This window comes from Anser anser, assembly GCF_964211835.1.
Source record: "Anser anser genome assembly, chromosome: 5".
In the NCBI taxonomy this organism is placed as follows: domain Eukaryota; kingdom Metazoa; phylum Chordata; class Aves; order Anseriformes; family Anatidae; genus Anser; species Anser anser.
The window spans coordinates 20,308,531-20,328,890 of NC_139725.1; the positions used below are offsets into that span (position 1 = coordinate 20,308,531).

General features: G+C 47.6%; 1 protein-coding gene across 10 annotated transcripts in view; it reads right to left on the minus strand.

Annotated features, from left to right (window-relative positions):
- The window catches only part of TSPAN4 (tetraspanin 4), a 411,936-nt gene that overhangs the window by 82,338 nt on the left and 309,238 nt on the right, over positions 1-20,360 (minus strand). Inside the window, exon 1 of one of the 10 annotated variants that reach the window (XM_083839588.1) lies at positions 15,727-15,880. The exons of the other annotated variants lie outside the window; for them this stretch is intronic. The gene's annotated coding sequence lies outside the window, so the exon portion shown is untranslated. Of the gene's footprint in view, positions 1-15,726; positions 15,881-20,360 lie in introns of those variants that run through there. 10 annotated transcript variants of the gene reach the window in all.

Below are 20,360 nucleotides of genomic sequence, written 5' to 3' on the forward strand. Positions count from 1 at the left end.
ATTGTAATCGAGCAGCTGAGTAATGAGAGAACATCTCAAGATGATTTCAGCGGTCTCTATCCCAATTCTGTTAACCATTTAACAGGCCAAACAATCAAAGGGACAGAAAACTTTCATCACTGGAGCTTTGTTTGAACAGCTTGCCTTCAGACAGCACGGAAAATCCCCCAGAGGCAGTCACTTCGGTGATTTTTCTGGCATTTCAGTCCCAGCATGGTCTCTTGCTCTAATTTTTGTCTATCACGTAACAGCAACACTTGTTGCTTAATCTCAAATGATGATATCTTACCTGGCAGGTGGCACATCTCAAGAACTGTGCTACTGCAATGGACTTCTGCCAGGAAAACACCGAAAAAGACCATCCAATTTTCAGTCCAGCTGCTTGCTTTCCCGTGGCTCCCTAGGAGCGCAACTGGCCATTAAGATGCTCTCTCACAAGAGAAAACAAGGGGTATGGAAATACATGGCTGAAGTATTACAAGACAGAAAGGAAGCAGGATGAATGAGAGTCTTCAAATCACATTGGAAAGATAAAGCAGAGAAACACGAGGGAAAATCCTTTGAGTAACTAGCCTACTCTGCTTAACGAGGTCCCTCCAAATTCAGTGATCTGGATGAATATTCCCTCTCTGTCCTTGTCCTTCATCGTGTGCAATCTCAGCAGTTTTTGTACTTTACCAGAGCCCTGCATCGATCCCTGCTTTGAAGGCTTTCTGTGTTCACTGAACCAAAACTCCTTTCTGCTCAATGCCTTCGCTCTCTGCCTTGCTTACGGAGGGCAAATGAAACTCAAAGAAACCATTCACATGTACTTGGTAGAGAAAACCAACAGGAAGGTATATCCCTCCCCAGGGGCCAGAAAACTCCAAAACTTCTAGACTAATTAAAGAAACCCATGACCCGAGGGCATTTCCCACTTACGCTCTGCAGGTTTTTGCCATCCAGCCTTTTGGGTGCTATGGATTCAATGACAGGCTGCCTGGAATTCATCCTTCCGCTATATTTGCGAGGCCTCCAAGACAAACAGACCTGCCAACAGCCTTCCTGGCTAACCTTGTCCACACCACAGCTGCTGGGGAAAGCAGCCTCTCGACACAGTGGCTGGCATGCAGCTGAACCTGAAGAGAGAGCAGCAATGTTCCTCTGAGCAACGGTATGTGGGATGCACGGAAAATGAGAGTTCTTTGGCAAGTATTCCTCTACCCATCCTAAAACGCTCCTCTCAGATGCTGCTCAGAATTTGAAATATAGAATCCTAGGATCATTCAGCTTGGAAAAGACCTCTACGATCATCTAGTCCAACCTTCAATCTGGTACTAGCAAGTCCCCCCACTACATTGTATCATCTATGTCCCTGGCCTGAGCTGTTCCATGCTGGACCTCGACCCATGATGGAGCAGGAAGCAAAGCTGTAAGTGCCAGTGCAGAGGCATGAACTTGCCCAAAGAAATTTAGCAGAAGCCTGTCTTTCTGGGACAAAACTGCAAGGAGGAAACTGCATTCAGGCAGGAGGAAATAAGCTAACAAAGAAAGCATGGATTTAGAAGCAGAAAAGCGTCAGAGGAAAGCTTCTGAAGAAGCCTTCCCTTCACTGCAGCAGCGTGGGGAAAGCTGGTGGAAATATGATGTCATCGTGCCCCTTTATTTTAAGGGAGAATGCTGCTGTTTGGCAAGCTGCTGTCTGGGTAATTGCTTCCTCCTTGGTCTGATGAATCTGAGATTTGTTGTCAGCCTTCCAGGGGCAGGGAAAAGCTCATCTATCTTTTCCATTTTATCTGGATGAAATGGCCATGGGACTTGCTCAGTTGTGCAGCATTAGAGTGAATGATTACGAGGAAGTGCTAAAGCACCACCAAGACACGTGTGGTGCTGCACATTATTCCTCTCTGATAAAAGCTAGTTCTTAAAAGAATAATTATCCTAAGTTGTAATCCTTAATAGCCACGGATGGTGCAAGCAGCTAGAAGTAGCTTCTGAAACGCTAGCTTCCTAAATAAATACTCCTGTCAGGCCCTCCGAGGAGCTGTGACCGAAGCCTGACACCATTTCCAGCAAGGCTGATGCTGCATCCAAGCCATCTTCCTTCAGGTTTTCTGTGTAGAGCATCATCCTGCTCTCCCAAGCCCAAGGAAAGCACAGCCAGGCTTACCTTGGCAGCTTTGTACGTAGCGCTGTGTGTGTTCAGCACGCCTGCACTACGTCACGTGCAAGAAGAGGCAGCACAGAAGAGATTACATTTACAGAGGTGGTGGCATCGGTTTGCCCTGCAGTGAAGCCGTCTTCAGGAGCGCCTTCCCCAGCCACCGCTCCCATTAAAAGCAGCCCTCGTTTGGCAGAGGGCTGATTCTGTCACGTTTGCTTTCACTCAATAGATGAGTCCAGCAGAGGCTTGCAGGCGATACAATGTTTTTCAACATTTTCCACTGAAGTGGAACAAAACCTGGCTTAGGCAGGAATCCTACAGCTTTGTTTTACTTTAGATACATTCAAAATCCAGTCCTTCCTCTTTAAACCACCGCAATCCCGGACAAAGCACACTGTGAGCCTGCAATAGCTGCAGGCAGCTAGGGGCCTCCCCAAACTCCTGTGAGGCCCGTGGCACAACAGCACTTGGCACATGGAACATACTTCAGGGCTTTCAACAGGTAAAACTTCCAGCTTCCCTTGCTCTTGACAAAACAAGCATACCATTCCCTCAAAGCCAGCCAGAAATGGGAAATTAACTCTGACAAGGGGGACAAGAGGCTCCCAGTGAAACTTCCCTATCTCCTACCCAAGAGCAGCTCTTGGAAAGCCAGGCTTATTACAGACACAACTGACTCACAACGCAACTTTGCTACAGGGCAAGAAAACCAAAGGCAGAGAAATCATTTCTCTCTGCGCGGCATCTGCTTGCTGACTTTATTGCAGCTGCCAGCTCAAAGAGCAGAATTAAACGGCGGCAATATTTGTGTGAGCGGGAGCAGCACTTGGCATCGCTAAGTGAGAAACTGCTCCTGTCCTTGCAAACCCACTGCTGTCCCTCCAAGGACGGACCCTCCGAAGCTCTGGCAGGAAAAGGAAGCCAACGCTTCTCCAAGTGCTACCAGGAGCAGCGACACACACGACTGCTTGCTGCCTGCCCCCACACCTTAGGGTTATTTTCCCCAAGCTGCTTTGGAGACCTTGTGAGACCGTTCCGCTGCATCCCATGCAACGTCCAGCCCCAGTCATTAAACTGTACCTCCGCAAACGCTCACTACAGTCTGGTCTTGATGGCACTGGCTACAGCAAGCTCATGCTCAGGGCCGGAACGGCTTAGCACCACCTGTCCTGCAGCAAACAGATTGATGCAAGGGCAGCCAAAGTCCTCCTGGCATCAGCTGTGAGGAAAATAGCAGCCAGGCAGCAGGTAGAGGGAGTCTGCAGCAATTCCAGCCTCATCTGGCCCATCTGAGCCACTTCCACAGGTTTTGCTCCGAGGAGGAGACTTCTAGACGATGCAGGCTGGGCGCAGCGAGGGGGAAGAACCACCTGAGCATGACTCTGCACCAGCCATGCCGTCTGCCTTTCTGAAGTGAGAGGTTATTTTACAAGCATGTTATTCACAGCTGGATGCCACGCAGGCTTCCCGTGGCACTGCTTGCACCCTCCTTCCCCGTGGTCCCCTCTGGACCAACCGCACATGAGGCGTTCGTGAAAGACTCTTGGCATCCCCACACTCTGTTCTCCACTTAGATTTAGCAGTGAGCTGCCAGCGCAGTGGAATTAATATATATGTTTTATATATGCATACGCACACACATCACAAGGCTTAGAGACTGTTAGCTAGACTTTGATCGATTAAATGCTTCCGGCCTGGCTCTGCGGCTGCTTTAAGATGGGTACGTGAGAGGATCTGAACATGCCCAGGAAAGTTTATGCAATCCTAAGCTGCTACTGATGGTCTCTGCTGTCTGAGTTGTAGTGGGGTAAGCCTGCAGTTGGGCACACCAGATGAGAGAAAAAGGAATAAAGGAGTTGAAGTCTGTCTCTGTGATGAAAAACACATCAGATAATGCTACATGGGATGCAACAGGAGTTAAGGGAAAGGAAAAATTTGCTACAGTCAATAAAAGAAAAAAGAACAAGCTGCATGTCCTCATACATGCTTAATGCACGTGATAAGCTCACTCTCAACAGGGCATTCACTGCCAATCAGCTGATGCAATTGCCTAAAAGTATGAATCACCTGACACAGCCAACGCCAGCTCCTACAACAGCACAGAGCCACTTCATTTAAGGAGCCATGTAAACACGCACGAACTGGGAGCTTTCCTGACCCGCATTCCTCCCCTTCCACCCGAGGCGCAGGGAGCGCAGTGACCAGGAACGTTGAACGGCAAAACACAGGCCCCTTGAACTGCCCTCAGTTACAAGAAGTATCGACAATTCCATGCATCTCGCTAACTTTCTGCAGATAAGCCCGAAGCAAGTCAGCAGAGCATTTGCAGCGAGATCAGTGGCTTGGAAAGTGTGGTCAACTCATGCAGTAGCATTTCTGTAAATGAGCCTGAAGCAGCATGAGGGCCTCTCCAGTGCTCTCCAGAGGAAGAGCAGCAGCAGCATGGAGTGTAATGAAGCTAAAATAATTGAATCCCTTTCTTTGTTTTTAAATTCCACTTCCTGAGTTTGTTCATGAAGAATATCAATCCAAAGCAGAGGCCCAATTTACAAAGCTGGCTGGCTCTCGATAAAGTTTTGCCTTTGGAAAGACTCCTGCTTGGATTAGCCCGAGCATTCGCGTGAAAGGGAAGAGTAAGGCAGCTTGCTCTCTCTTCTCACGTTACCTTCCCTTGCTGTTTCAAAGCAGGTGTGAAAAACTGACACACACACAAATGGCATATTTGAACAGGCCAGGGACAGCTGGTAAGAACAAACCTTTGGGGTGCCTTTCACCAGTCAGACCTGTAACTGAATTACAGAGAAAGGACAGGAGGAAAAGGCAACGCTGCCATGTTTGGGTCTCTCCTGCATCGTGCTGCAGAACCGGAGGGCTCAGCGCTGAGCTGCGTGCCAGCAGTGACAGGCTTACAGAAATCCCGACTGGTAAATCTCACTGCAAAGAATAAACACCTGGCTTTGAAAGGTGAATGCTAAGAGCACACTTTTTTTTCTCCTTTATTTTGGTACTGTTTTACCCATATGCCCATGCCTCTTCCTGGCCATGAGCCATACCGAAACTTCCTCTGAGTTCAAAGAGTTCTGGTTCGGGTTCCCAGTCACTTAACCTGAGCAATGCTTCATGGTCCTGCCACTACACAGCACTTATCGCATCACAGAACGCTTTGGGATGGAAGGGAGGGACCTTAAAGACCGTCCAGTTCCTACCCCTTGCCAAGCTTCCAGGAGGATCTTTTCCACGATCTTCCCAGGCACAGAGGTGAGGCTCACTGGTCTGTAGTTCCATGGATTTTCCTTTCTACCCATGGGAATGGTGTTTCCCTTTTCCCAGTCACCAGTGCAAACTTATAAACGCAACCTTTTCAAAAACAAAAGGGTGGCACTGAACACAAACTCCTGAAACCACCCCAAACGTCTTGAAGGCCTTTCCTTCTCCCCCCTGGCACTGCAGCCACTTTCAGGCGATCGGGCTATTTCTTAAGACACAGAAATATCTCCAGAGAACCCAACAGCGAGGCTCCTCTCAAGTGTGTTATGATGTATGCTCCCAGCACCATCCAAGTCCTGGTCATTTCCAAACATGGGACCCACCTGCACATAAATACACCCCGCTACAGCGTGTTATGGCTATTTACTGGTTAAGTGCCTTCCTTGGAAGGACACTGATGCAAGCAGCTACCAAACCTCATTGCTGCAAGTCCCTGTAAAAGCAGAGGGACACAGAAGACTGCTGTGCCTCCCCACAGCAGGGCAGAGTCTGCTCACCCTTTGTTCACCTTCTCCTTTTGTTGTGGGAGAAAGAAAGAGGAAACAGTCGTGTGGTTTTATTCCTATCCCATGTTTTTGGTCTTCTTGATTCTGTTTCTAATACTTATTTTACTTTCCTCCTGGAAAAAGCACAATTCAGTAAAGAAGGGCAGAAGAGCTCTTCCTTTTGTTGCCACAACAATGGCATTAAAAAAAAAAAAGGCAAAAACTCCCCACAATTGGTGGCACAAAGAACAGTACACAAAAATACAACAGCACGAAATCCAACAAAATCGGAGCTGAGGTGCAGCTTTTCACTGCATGCCCAAGTTTTGCAGCCACCAGTGTCACTGAGCTGCAAACCCCCAAGCACGCGGCTTTCGGTGTAAGAGCCGACCCAGTCAGAGGGCCTTTGGCAGCCCTGGATGATCTCTGCCATTCAGGAAACGCCAGGATCCACACCAAAAATAAAACAGAAATAAAACCTCAGTAACAGCTCTGATGGTATATTCTGGAAACCAGCAAGCTTATAACTGTGGGATCTTTTAACGCTTAGTAACGCACAAATATAGAAAAAAGAATTAGACTGAAGGGAGACAAGAAGTATGAGGAAACCTGTATGACATCAGCCACATAACCCTGAGCTTTATATGGGTACAAATGGGCAAAAGAAAAAAAAAAGCCTAACAGGCTAGATCTTCCACAGGTATAAATCACGCGGTTCTGTGTACTTCATCAAATTTCTGTCTGGTACTGTTGTTTATCAGCTCTCCTTCACTACAGGCTTTCTGTTCCAGGCCCCTACTTCTTTCCTTCTCCATCTAAGTGAGCAGTCCCCAGCTGTACAAATCACACTGCCAAAATGAGCTTTCCCTGGCATCTCTTTGGCTGCTTCCCTACCCTCTGCAAATCCAGCTCTTAGCCATTCTACATCCTGAGTCTTTTATCCTACTTGCATCTTCCTTTACTGTGCTGCTCAGCTCCTCTTCCTGTTTAAAAGCAAAAAAATAAAAATAAAAAATATCCCAAACCTTGTATTGTATTTAATTACCCTAATCACTAAAAATCGTACTCACACATTCTCATTCTTGCCATTAGCAACTCCTAAAATTTTGTTTACTCCCTTCACAGGAATTGCCTTCTCAAAGAATTGTACCAAGAGCCCACCAAAGATGGATGTTTACTTGTCATTATTATTCTTAAAATCCCTTTGTCTTGGTACGTGACAGCCTTCACCGAGTAAGCCTCTGTGTCATACATTTAGGGAACGTTGTCTGTCAAAATTACAAAGGAAGCCAATCGAAGCTGACAGCATATGTTCTCCTAAATAACTCTGGCATTTGTAATCAAACAGGTTGGAAAGCCGAAAGGTTGTCAGGCAAATGCAAAAGGTGACAGTGCTGCTCTTCAGAGCGGTCCCACACTGCAGAAGGGAATGTTATCCCCAAAGGGGTCTGCCCAGGGAACTCGGAGCCATTGGCCCGCTGCAGCTGGTAATGCCGCACTGGGATAAAGCCCGTCCAGCCTCTGACTATGTCCAAAAGCCCGTTTGCAGACAGCCACGCAACCCGACAGCGTGCAGCAGGGATGTTCTACTGGCATGCTCTGTAACCGGCTGGTTTGGCAGTGGATGGCTGAGAGGGCTCGGGATGAAGATCCTCAGATCTCCTTTCTGGCTCTGCACGTTTCTCCTATTTCATCCATCTGATTTTTTTCTGGAAAAAAACCACAACTGTTCAACAGCAAAGTCATGAAAGCAAAGAAGTAAATCTGCCATAGCCTGAAGAACCAACGCCTCTGTGCGTGCTGCACCTTCCTGACCTGTGCTACACCTCCAAGCCTATAACCGAAACCAAATGACCTTATTGCTATTAAAGCTCCTTTTCTCATTATCACTCACCTGACTAAACGAGAAGTCACTCAGATAACACAGTAAAGAAATCCTGTTATAATGCCATCTCCCTGCTAAAGTAATGATTCACTGATGAAGTAAGCATCTGTCATCTGGCTAGAGGATGCATGACTGCTTGGGCATAACAACCCCAAGAAGTTCACAACTGCTGGCTGCAGGTTCTTGTCTGTTCTCAAGCTCATGTTGTAGGTCTCGTAATAATTTCCCCTAGCTGACACAATCACAGTGGATGCAAAGGTTAGCCCCGTGCCTGCCTCAGGACTTCAGCATCCCAAGTCATTACGTCTACACGAAACAACAAGCGTGGTCACGTTATTCTAATGAAATAGCTAAAATAGTGGCAGAGCAGGAGGGGACAAGGGAGCAGTGAGCGTGTGTCACCAGGACTGCTGGCACAATACAATAATAACTGAATGAGGGAAGGGATAGAGTGTGCTGCAGAATTAGAAGCAATTTCCCTTATCAGCTTTTTCTAGCAGGATTCCCCCAGGGACCTGCAGAAATTAAAAATTACGATCGTGCTTTCTGCAAACCAGAGGTAAGCACACAGCTATCCTGGATGACATTTTCAACATTCAACCTAGCTCCTTTTGGAACGATTCAATTTTGGCTCCTTTTCTCAAACAAGTGGCTAACAGCACAACCGGTCTCAGTCAGGGTTTTAAAGTGTAAAAGAGCAATATGGATTTGCAAACAATAGTATTAGAGCGGAGAAGGAAGCCCCAACATATTTAGACGTTAAATGGGAAGACAGCAGGGAAGGACAGAGCCTCAGACCCACTGCTCCAACAATATTTCTACCACAGCCTGAGAAGAGATCTCCAAGTCATTCTGGGAAAATGAAACACCGCTGTTGTGCTGGGGGTTGTCTTTTTTAACGAGAATGTTTATGAAATGTTTTTGAATTGTTATTGCTCTTTGTGGGATGATTGTGTTTTCCTGCAGAGCAGCACGAGATAGGTTTTTCCAGGAGAGGCAGAGGGTACGTGCCTTGCTGTACGGTAAGAGGCAGCAATTACCCGCTCCAGCTCCCTGCCTCTACGCTACGGGCACCAGCAGTAGCTTTGGCTGAGGGTTGTGAAGTCTGATGTAGGTCAACCACTTAACATGTATAGGTAACACGAGCTAGAAACATACCTCACTCCTGAATCTTTCAACAGGTAAGCTACAGCAAGCAAGAATTTTAATGTTGTGACCCTATTTCAGGTTTGCGGCTCTCGTGGAGGCACACCAGCACCTGCAAACACAAAGTCAGCACTGCACCACAACCACTGCATTAGCAGCACGCCTTTAACAGCACAAGAAAACGAAGGGAAGAAATACTTCTTCCAGAGAAATCACATCCTTCTTAACCAGAAGAATCATGCTTAGCTCCAAAGTTTCAAAGCTACTTACTAAATAATTAGATGGAGCTTTGTGCGACGACAGATTTGTTCGGGAGACCTGCCTCATCATCGCCACACCAGACCGGGGTTTCCACCGGAGCGTGCTGACACGAGCGGGCAGGATGGGAGAGCATCACTGATGTGCCAGCACTACTCCTAGCATCCGGTGGCTGCAGTCAGCAGCCTGTTTTTATTATCTTTGTAATCTCCGACTCTTAAAAAGCTGCCCAAGGACAAACGAATGGAAGTAAGACCCAGACACCACGTGCAAGATTTGTACTACCACAGCCATTTGGGGGGAGAAAAAAGACAGAGAGAGATGAAGTGGTAAAAAATGAGCACTCAGCTCTCAGCTCCTCCTCCGGTGTCTCACCAACAAGGCTGTTGTACCCTCCACGTGCTGCAGCCACGGGCTTGTTGGGCATCAAGCAGGCTGCTTCATCACCCACCCAGCTGGGTGAAGCCCTGCACGACCCAAACTTACAGAGTAAGCTCAGTGACTGAAATCCTTTTGCCGATGAAGGCTGTGTAAGCCTAAGATAATGTTATGTTGCAGGTTTTTGCCAGCTATTAGGCGGCTGGGAGCTGACCGGGAGGGAAGCTAGTTAAACTGACAGAGATGAGGCCCAACATTGATTTTTCAATTGATTCCACTAAATTGTTGTCCACACAAACCCTAGCGTGGACATTCCCAAATTGGCTTAACATTGACTTACAATGATTTAGCTCGTGTTGACTCTTTATTGACTCACGGTGTAGCCACATTAGGGTGGGAGGAAAGAAAAAGTTGTGTTCTTGGTGTCAGAACACAGCAACGTGCCCTGTGAGACACTCTAGCAAAGAGAGCAAGCTTGGCCAATATGTGCTTTTATCAACATCAAGACTTACAGAGCTGATGAAGACAAGATGTAAAGCCAAGAGGATAATTGTATAATTGCAAGAGATCCACAGACTGCATTTTAAAGAAAATAACCGGTGCCGGAGCCCAAGCAAGGGATCAGCACCGTAACCGCTCGCTGGTGGCAGGAGGCACAAGAGCCACAGGTCTACCTCGAGTCTTCCAGCAACATACCCGAATTTCAGAGTGGCCATGGAGTATCAGAAGAAGGCTGCACACCAATTTAAGTTGGCTTGAATAAAACCCCACCTTTGGTGGCAATCGGAGCATGTCTGCAGTTGAACATCTGCACTCCTGATGGGAGGATTTAAAGGCAAGTGGCTGTGGATCAATGCAAGTTTATTAACTGATGGACGTGCTCTATGCTGACAATTATATTGAAAGAGAAATAATGGGCTCTTGCCTTTTGACTGTGGTTAAAACCCTTACAAACCTAGTCCTTGACACAGCCCCAACCACTTGATGTTGCTCGTTTCTTTTTGACTTTGAAATACCCTCTGTACGGATGTATTTGCTTTTGTAATTGCAGATATGAAATTAAAATCTTCTTTCGCTTCCCCGGACAATCATTTTTTCCTCTCTGCGCAGTTTACAGCAGCTCACTCTCTTGGAATTTTTTTTTTAATAACTTGTGTTGTGTCTGGTGCTTTGGGGACTGCCTATGACAGAAAGCACTTTATTACTTCTCTGTTTGAGTTCGCTGTAGAGCGCTCACCAGGCCCATCACTGAAAGTATGAATCTAGGCAGCAATTTAATCAAGCAGTGATTGAAAAATTAGAGGTGGCGGTGATTAATATGGATTTAGGACTTCTTTTGTTTGAATGGGTTTTAGCTAGAAAACATGACACATTTGTTTGTTGCCTTTTTTTTTTCCCCTCCCTGAGAGAAACAGGGAAGGAAACCCCTGTAGGAACATCATTTCTTTACTCTTAATATTCAAATAAAAGCCAGAGGAAGAGGTTACACACGATGCATATTATTATCCTTAGGTAAATACCCATGGGTATCTCAGCAATCACAAGCCCACCACTGTGTATAGGCAAAGATCCAGCCAATGAAACCTGGCTTGGACCAATGCCAGAAGGGAAAATGTCTGCCCAGGCCCTGAACAAATCTTGAAATTGAATCATCAGCCTAGCTAATAAAGAAATAGAAACTTTTCAGCCACTAGGAACATACTTAAACATACACGGAATAAAGATTTTTTTACACTTCAAACAGTGGAACTGAAATCTTTGAAAGCTGATGAGCAGCAGTAAAGGAGGAACCTACTAGAGAGCTGCGCAAAACAAATCCAGACCAGCCCAGAAGCTGTGTCCATCTCTGCTCAAAGGAAAAAGGATTTCTGTAGGCATCTTTACATGCATATCCCTTGTGGAAATCTGGGGAGGAATTCACTGTTCCCTAGCACTTTCTTAAGGAGGTGGAACATGCCACTGTGGTTTAGGATCAGATCTCAGATCAAGTCTTTGTACGGTACAATGTCAACATCAATCAAGTTGTTTCTAGTTATGGAGACTCCACAACTTCTGTCAAAATTTTTTGTCTTGCTCCCATTTACAAGTTACTACTGCAAATTCATACTAAAACTGGCTCAAAGCTGTTCTGTTTAGTTTGTTGCCAACACCTGTGTGCATGCACCTCGTTCCATTTAAACTGTTTACAGCACTTCAGATTACCTAAGGAAGCAGAATAACTCAGGAGAAGAACGTCCATGCAAAATTTGCTTCTGCTTAATTATAACTGCTTTGGGAAAAAAAAGTCTTAAGCTGACATAAGCTGCATGTGGTATTGACCTTAATTTCATCTCCAGCAACGAGTAGTTTCTGCCTTGGCATCTTTGCAAAAGTGTCACATGCACCTCATTTTCTATAAAGCATTGAAAAATTAAAAGAAAACACCAAAAAAAGCACAGTCAAACAAAGAAGATTATTTGTGGAATATTAACAAAAACCTTGTCTGAATAAGGATTACCAGAGCTTTCATTTCAGCTAATAGACTTATTTTTCCCCAACGACTTATTTTTCCCCTTCTCCTTTTCTCATGCTTGGCCAGAGTAGGTGATTCCCATCTTCCCCAGATGTCTCTTGTCCCAGCACGTGGAAGAACATCTTTGTAAGAATCCGCTGGATGAGAGATCTAAAGCCTATACTCATAGCACTTAGATTAATAAAAAGAAAAGTTACCTACAAAACAGCTCTGGAGATAAGGATGTTTGTGTGCAACTTTGGATATTTTTGCTAACTAACACTTACACAATTGCCTGGTTCCCAAAGGATTCATATAATTTAAGTATGGGGTGAGAGTGCTGGAAGGCAGATACCCAGTAATTCAATCCCCTATGCCCCTGGGCACACACATAATTGTATTATACAGCAGCTTTGCCAAAAATGAAAATAATTAAAGCACAATACATATTTTACTGCTTACAGTTTAAAAGGGTGGTTTAGTTTTTCGTGTATACCCACACCACTAAACACAAGACAACAATTCAGCGAACCCCCTTTGAAAGCGCAGTGATAAGAAGTCACAATGTCGTGTCGTACCACAGATATTTCAGAGCCACAATCAAAACCTCACCAGTTCATTGGCAGGAGAGTTCAAACTCGACCAGCTCTTTGAGCATTCCGTAGCAATCCTAACCACCATTTTTAACGCCAAGGAAAGCTGTGAACAGGGATTCTGCAGGAACCCAGCACAGGACAAAGACCTCTCTCTGGGAGTGCTGGGGGTCCTGCTCTCTCCTGCATCCAAGCATCCTGCAAGAGGCTGATGTAAAACAAGACCCATTTCTGCTGTGTATGGACAAGGTTAGAACAACTGCAAAGTATAATACACAGCCTCATCACGTACAGGATTCAGACAGACTGGGAGGAAGGGGCCAAGGCAATCACAGTCACTATCTCAACAATAAAGAACAACAATTAGAAATTGCAGCAGTGCCCACCAGTCCCATGGAGCCCTGTAGGCCAAGGAAGTCACCTGGGCCAAGTTTTTGGCCAAGGAAATCACTTGGGCCAAGTTTTTTCAGAGTAGCCTCTGATTTTGTCTAATATCAGATGCTTTCTAGTTTTGTAAATGCCAACCAAGTACTTGAGTTGAAGCCCAGGGAGGCTCCACTTGATGATTAGCACCTCTGAATATCTCAGGAAATGGTTGCCTCCCAGTACAGAACACTTTTGAAAATGCTGCACCGTTTCTCTGCAGGCCAGCTTCTCCATCTGCAAACAGTACACAAATATAGTCTCCCACCACAGAGTAGCAGCATACACCTTCAGTGCTTTTGACAAGGGAGAATAACCAACACTCTAAAAAGAAAAATTATCATTATCTCTATGCATATGCCCCAGAGCAACACAGTCCACTTTCAATGCCTGTAGGGACTGCCTCTTCCTTAAAAAAGGGTTCAAAATCATGAATGGCCAGAACCCAGACCCTTAAAGAACGCAGTGGGAGAAGCAGATCTCACTGAAAGAGAACCACAAACAACTACAAGGTACCCAAGCTCCTACTACTGCCACTACCAAAGAAGCAGCTGTCTGATAAATACGTGGTGGCAACTCACCAGCAAGCGCAGAAACTAATTTCTTTTTGCTGTTGATTCACAAAGGCCTGGAAAACTTCTAGGGCACTTCATTTCCTGGCAAACCACTTGAACTAGTTACCTACTCGTGACATGGAGGAGCTCTGCATGTCAGCTGCCACGCATGGGAACGGACCTCATATCAGAGCGCTGCAGTTTTATTTTCCTGCAGCCAACCTTTGCCCTTAATGAGATTTTTTGCTTTAACTGCTGCTTCCTCTTTTTCTTTCCACCTTTGCTTCGCAGGACAGCAAGCCCAAGGCAGCAGGGGCTGCCTGATATGATGCTTTCAGTGTCAGCCTTCCCGTCCCGTTACGTGGCAGGGTTTAATGTGCGCCCACTGGGGCTTGTCAGCGCTTCCACCACTCCTCAGCACGGCCCTGCCGAGCAGCTCATGAAGCTGATGCATGCTCCCTGCCTTCCTTTCCCCTTCTCCTCGCTCTGCTCCGAGCAGGTCTTCTGCTCCTCGCTGCCAAATAACCTTTCGCAGCCCCCAGGGGCCCAAAGGAAAAGCCGCGTTGCTCCTGCTCAGCCCAAATTACTGCCTCGCCGTGAGAAGCCCCAGCTCGAGTCTGAGGTGAATTGTTGCCATCACTCTCTTCCTCTCATAAAGCCAGCACCGCTGGTACCAGCCTGCCGCGTGGCATGCATAATTCATCGAGATCTTAATGTGCAAAGCTCTCCTCCGCGGCTTTTTTCTCTGCTTTAAGTTACCTCCGGCCGGCCCCTCCTTGAAATGGTAAGAGGACATTTTGAAGGGTCTGCTGGTTGCCTTAATTTACCATAAAAACAAGAGCACTAGCAGTGACAGCGAGGTGTAAGGGGCAGGACGGGACAGAGCCACAGAAGGTGACCCTCCATCTGCCCTGCTCCTGCCCTTCCCTTTGCGAGGAGGAGCAGGGGCAGGTTGCTGGGGCTCACACCTGAGGGTAACGTTGCTGGGTTTGCTGCTGCCAGCTGTGGGCAATGAGCTGGGCTGTCCCAAAGCAAAGGCATTTTCTCAGCTTCTGCCCACTGTTACATAGTCCTTCTCCCATTTTCCCTGCAGCAAATAACTGTAAGAAGTGTTCACAAAGCAACAGGGGAAGAAAAAAAAAAGACGCCAACATAAAAAATAACATGACATCTATTTCCACAGTAATGAAACAATTACTAACTAATAAGAACCAAACAAACCAAGCAGGACACAAATGCAAGGAAACATTTTCTAATAAAGCTCTGTGCTCACTGAGTTGGCAAAGAGACACGCGGCTGTTTCCCTTTGGAAGGGCAAGGGGCCGCTGCGGCAGCCTGTAAAAGCTTGCTGCTTTGTCAGCCTTTGCTCTCAGCCTGATGCTTCCTGGCCAGGCCATGGGTGCAGTTCATTCTGACCCCCAGAAGTGGGCTGACCGAGAGCTCGCTGCCTTCTCCCTCTGCACAAACACAACGAATTGAGTGGGAGATGGCACAGAGGAGTCTGGCGGCCAAGGGCTGAGTGGCCGGGGACCTCCAGCTCCAAGAGGAGGCTCCACTTGGCAAAAGGTTTCAAAAAACCACCCACAGGGTGTAAGTTGCTGCAAGAATTCGAGTTCTGCTACAAGACAGGTGGCACAAAATGCCCGGTGTGCTCCCCATAAACAGCTCCAGTAGAACATATGCCCCCCACCCTGCACGCAGTTACACAGCACAGTGCAGCAAAGCTAACGCTCCGTGGGACCACGTGGGCAGCCCCTTACACACGGCTAGAGCGGGTCAGCCCAACCAGCTTCTGGGGAGGCAAAGTTACTCAGAGGGGGCATTTCACCACCACTACCACGCTGCTCCTCATGGCTCAGCCCTGCAGACACGGAAGCACTGCGTTAGGCAGACACAGCCTTTCTGCCTTGCTTCAGCAGAGCCCCTCGCTTTTCCAAACACCACAAGCCCATCTAAGCCAGCCTGGGGTCTGCTCCCCTCCTTGTGCCAATTTGCCTCCAGGGCTGCTTTGCCCTTCTGGAGGGAAGGGAAAGCCCAGACCCACCTCCAGCACAACAGCCATGCCTTAAGCACCTCTTCCCCACCCCTCATCCACCTCCCTACCTGCTTTGGCAGCCTCTGCTCTCTGTTTTATGATTTTCCTTACACAAATCCTCTCAGTCCACAACTCCAAAACCTGCACCTCCACCTTTCTCCTGCCTTTCACCTCCTCCTGGGGAGCTGGCAGCCCAGCTAACCTGGTTCACTCCTCAGCTAACTGGCTTCAGCTGGGGCAGATGAACAAGGCTCAGGCTTAACCACTTCTGATACAGAGCTGTGTCTGCTCAACGAGCCCAGCAGAGAAACCACCCCCTGGAATTGCTTTGCCTTGCTGCTGTAACACGTATAGGATGGGGAATGTTCAGAAGCTTGGACCAGAATTTCAGTCACAACCCATCTCCAACCCAACACCATACAAAACAGCACAGCATGCTGTTGAGGCTGACAAAAGAGTCAGACCCTTGCATGAGGTTCAAGAGTCCTGGGGAGGTTGGCCCTACCAAACAAAGCCGTGTGGGTTTAGCAATGGGCAGGCAGAAAGAGACTGTCCCTTTGGACCTATGGAGCTTTGCTCAGTGAGCACACAGAAGAGATGGTTTCTTTTGCTGCCAGCCAGCCTGCACCAGTAGGATGGGGATGCCATCTGAGAAGGTCTGCAGGGGAGAACGTGCATTGCTTTGCAGGCAGAGCGTCCAAGCCTGGGTCTGGGGAGCAGGCCGAGCATATGGTCCCCAGAACACATGCAAGGAGCAGCTACTGCCTAGAGGGAGGAAGGTGACTTAAGCCGGAATGAGAGAGCGGCGATGCCACTGAGTGGTTTTGTGCCCCGTGGAGGCAGAGTTCATTTTAGGCAATTATCTCATGCTCCCTACCAACTGCTCTTCTCAACAGTGGTGGGCCGCAGTCCATCCTAATAAAGACAAGGAAAATGATCTGGACACTGGAGTGATTCCAGGAATAAATTCCCACCTCCCCAAAGACTGGAACGATCTAGTGAAGAAGGGCATCACGCAGCACATATGGCATGCCAGGAGGGGTGAGCTGGAGCCAACCTATTCCATCACCTATGGAGGAAAAAGGAAGGGGAGGAAGAAAAAGGAACAAACGGGTTGTTAGGAAGATACAAGACACCCTTTCACGTTGTTTAGGATGACCTATTGGGTGGCACAGGCAGGACACAAGCAGTGTCTTTGTTTCCCTTCTTTCCCCTAAAAAAAAAAAGGTCAATTTTGCATAGTAAGAAAAGTTATCTGTTTCATAAGCCAGCTGCTTCAGGCATAGTCTGAAATAGAAATACTAGTCTGATGTTACACTTCTACTGCTAGCAACTGCTAAATTATACTCATTGCCTCTGTGTTCAGATCAGAATTCATACAGTCAGACCTCCAGAGCTCTCTTTTCCTCCATCAGGCTTCCAAAAAGTTACACCACCATGAACCAGGTGAGCACGTGGCTCTCCCTGAGCATACGTGCGCAGGTGAAAATAAAAGGCGACGAGTATCTTTGAAACGAGTAGGTGTGTTAACGGAGATGGATTAACCTGCTTTGCAGAGAACTGGCAAATCTTTCCCACCACGTCCGATCTCCATAATGCCAAGGTAGCAGCACGAGTGCGCAGAGGTGACGGCGGGCTTGAACGCAGGAGGAAATCAACAGTCAGGCTCTGCCCAGCCGCCGCAGGGAGCTGCGAGAGGCGGCCGCAGGGCTCCGGAATCGGCGCTCGCCTTGGATGGCAGCTCACTGTCACCAGCTGTGATGCAATCACAGGACATCTTCCTCAGATTTGTTTTCCTGAGACATCCTGTGTCCTCCCGAGGCCTGTCTTCAGGGTTTAATTCTCACCGTGATTCTGTTCTACTTATATATATAGCTCTTATTCCTTCAGCCCAGCAATCAGGTGGGAAACAAGCCCTTGGACCTGATTTTTATTTAAATTTAACCTATTCTGAAAAGGGGCCTTAACAAGTGCTACAGCTTTGTTTCACTTCTCCCCTTTTGCATTTCCAGGTTTACATAAAGCTGCCTCAAAAGAAACTGGAATCAGGCTCTCTATTTCTAAACCCTGACATGTCAAATCCAGTGCTTCCCAACTCACACGCCTTTCGCTCATCTCCCCCACTGTCAGTGTTTCTCTTTAACAAAAAGAAGAAAAAAAACCCCTTTAGCTGGATCACACCTGGGTCTGTGAGGTCGGTACTGGGTCCTAAGGGAGAACAGCTCGTTCATTTTTTGCCAGGTGTAAGTAACCTTAAACATGCAGGACCTGGGCAGGTTTCTGCAAAACACCTCTGTAAAACTGAAAATCATTTGTCTTTAAAGTGACCGGAAAGGTTCACGAAGCGTAAGTCATTTATCTTCCTCTCTCACCCTACAAACTTCATATATTATATAAACATATGGATATTAAAATTAGACGTAACTTTTAAAGTAAGTGGTACCTGCCTTTGAGAAATCGGGCAGGTAAATTATAGCCTCAGAGACTAAGGAGAAGATTTGGGGACCATTAGATATATGGTGCTACGAACATCAAAAGCAGAATAAATTAAAGCTGAGGTAATTTTAAAAGCTGGACACTCTCCAATTCCTCTGCAAGGAAGTCGAATGGAACAAGGCCACTGGAACAGAGTGTCCCCGTGGGAACTGAATGCAGAAGAGGCTGGGACACACAATCTGCATTTAGTTTATTTTGTTGGTACTTAAACCGTCAATCTGACCTGGCTTTCTGCCTCCTCAAATTAAAACAGCGCAGCTTCGCAGCCTAAGTGCTTTGGCCTGCCTCTGGGGATCTACTGCAAACACTGACACCCCTCCGAGACCTTACAGCAGGCAGGCACAGGGGAGGAAGGTACCCTTACGAGGTGACATGGGTAACGGAAAAGGAAAAGGGGTTGGTAAGAGTGGTCTTGCCTTTTCTTAAACTCTAACGTTTCTGAAGAACTGCAGAAAGTAAGCGGAGGGATTTAACATCGTTCTGTACACATCCATGTGCCTACCCGGTGCTGTGTAGGGCGCTGTGCTCCCACGGAGCAAAGGGGATGGCATTCGGGGCAGGGAACCCTGCCCAGCAGAGAGAGACCCCCCAACGCCCGCTGCTTGGAGCAGCACGCGTGCTGCTGGGGCTTGGCGCACTCCTGGAGCCCTGAGCATCATTTTGATCCTGTCCTCACAGGATCTGCTTGGTACTTAGCCCCATGCACTCCTCATAGCCTCACTGATTTTCGTGTTTTGAGTCGCAGTCCACGTGCTCAGGGGAACTAGGGAGCACAAGGTTGAAGCTGTGTTTTGCTCTTTGCAGCATAAGGACCTCTACCCCCTTCCACCTTGCCCCTCAGGACTGCCATGTGGCAGAAGGCAAGGATGGAGGTAATGATTAACGTGTACTTAATGTCTGAAAGGATCCAAAGCCTTGTCCTTACAGAAAGTTCCACATAAAGGACCAAAGACTCACAAGGGCAGGCTTTGCTAGAATATATAATGGAACATTTAACTTTTTAATTAAAGAAAAAAAAACTCTAAAAAGACCATTGGAGAGAAAAATGAAATGAAAATTGGTTAAAAGCAGTTTTTCCTTCACCCGGTCTTCTGCAGACCGTTCCTTGCCCCCAGGGCTTACTTCTGCCATCAGTCCCTCCCTGCAGCAGACCATGTCCCGTCCTTAAGGGCTCGCCCCAAAGAAGCTTCCTCTGTCCCCCAAGCAGCTGCTGTCCCGCAGAATCCCCAACCTCCCGTACTCAACGTCTCCAAAAGCCCCTTCCCCTTGTCCCAGGGAAGGTGTGATGTCCCTGCGGGCCCGAGGGCTGCCTCTGATGTCTCCGGTCGAGGACCACAACCAAAATACTTGAGGCCAAACATATCGTCTGTCGTGGAGCACGATGGCCAGGCTGCTATCGTGTGAAATTACTGGAAAGCCTTGACTGTTCATTCAAACGGCTATCAGAAGTCTGCTGTGCAGCAGACAGCATTTAGGGCTTTTTTTTTTTTTCCCAAATAGAAATACAGTGAAAATCCACATAAATGTGCCCCATGGGATCTGAACATGCTGTCATCTGCTGCCTTCATTGTCAATGATGTGGTACGGCCTACAACAACTTCATTCCCCAGTGAGCACTGCTTGGGCCTCATCACCACGACCTTCTCCACTGGTTTAACAGTTCTCCAGTTTATGGCCATAACAGATCGTGCTGCTGGCAACCAATGGGGAAACTTGTAACCGACAGCTGCAGAGCATATATGGATGGAAGAAAAGTGCAACCACAGTACTAAAAGATCAAAGAGGTGCCAGCCTGCACTCACGAGCCCCCTTGCTGCGCTGTGGCCCCGTTCTCTGGTGTCCGCATAACGGAGCACGGTGCTGTGCCCTCCCACCTGCTATCCTGCACCAGCACTGCCCGCGGGTCCTGCTGACTGGGCACGTCCAGCACCAGAGGACAAGTCTGTAGGAAAAGTCTGCAGAAGTCCACACAGCCGTGGGCACCTTCCTGGGACTCCAAATGCAGCCTCGCATTGCAACCTCCTTCCTGGAACTGCATTGCAACCCTCCTCCTTGCATGAGGCCCAAAGAGAGGAGTGAGTTGCCTTTGTTGTGTGTACCAGCATGCAAGAAGCCTTACATGGGGTGATGCAAAAAGCTGGGAAGCCTTCTCTTCTGTAAAAAATGGTGGTTGGGCTTTCCAAGCTCCTTGGCACCTTTAATGCAG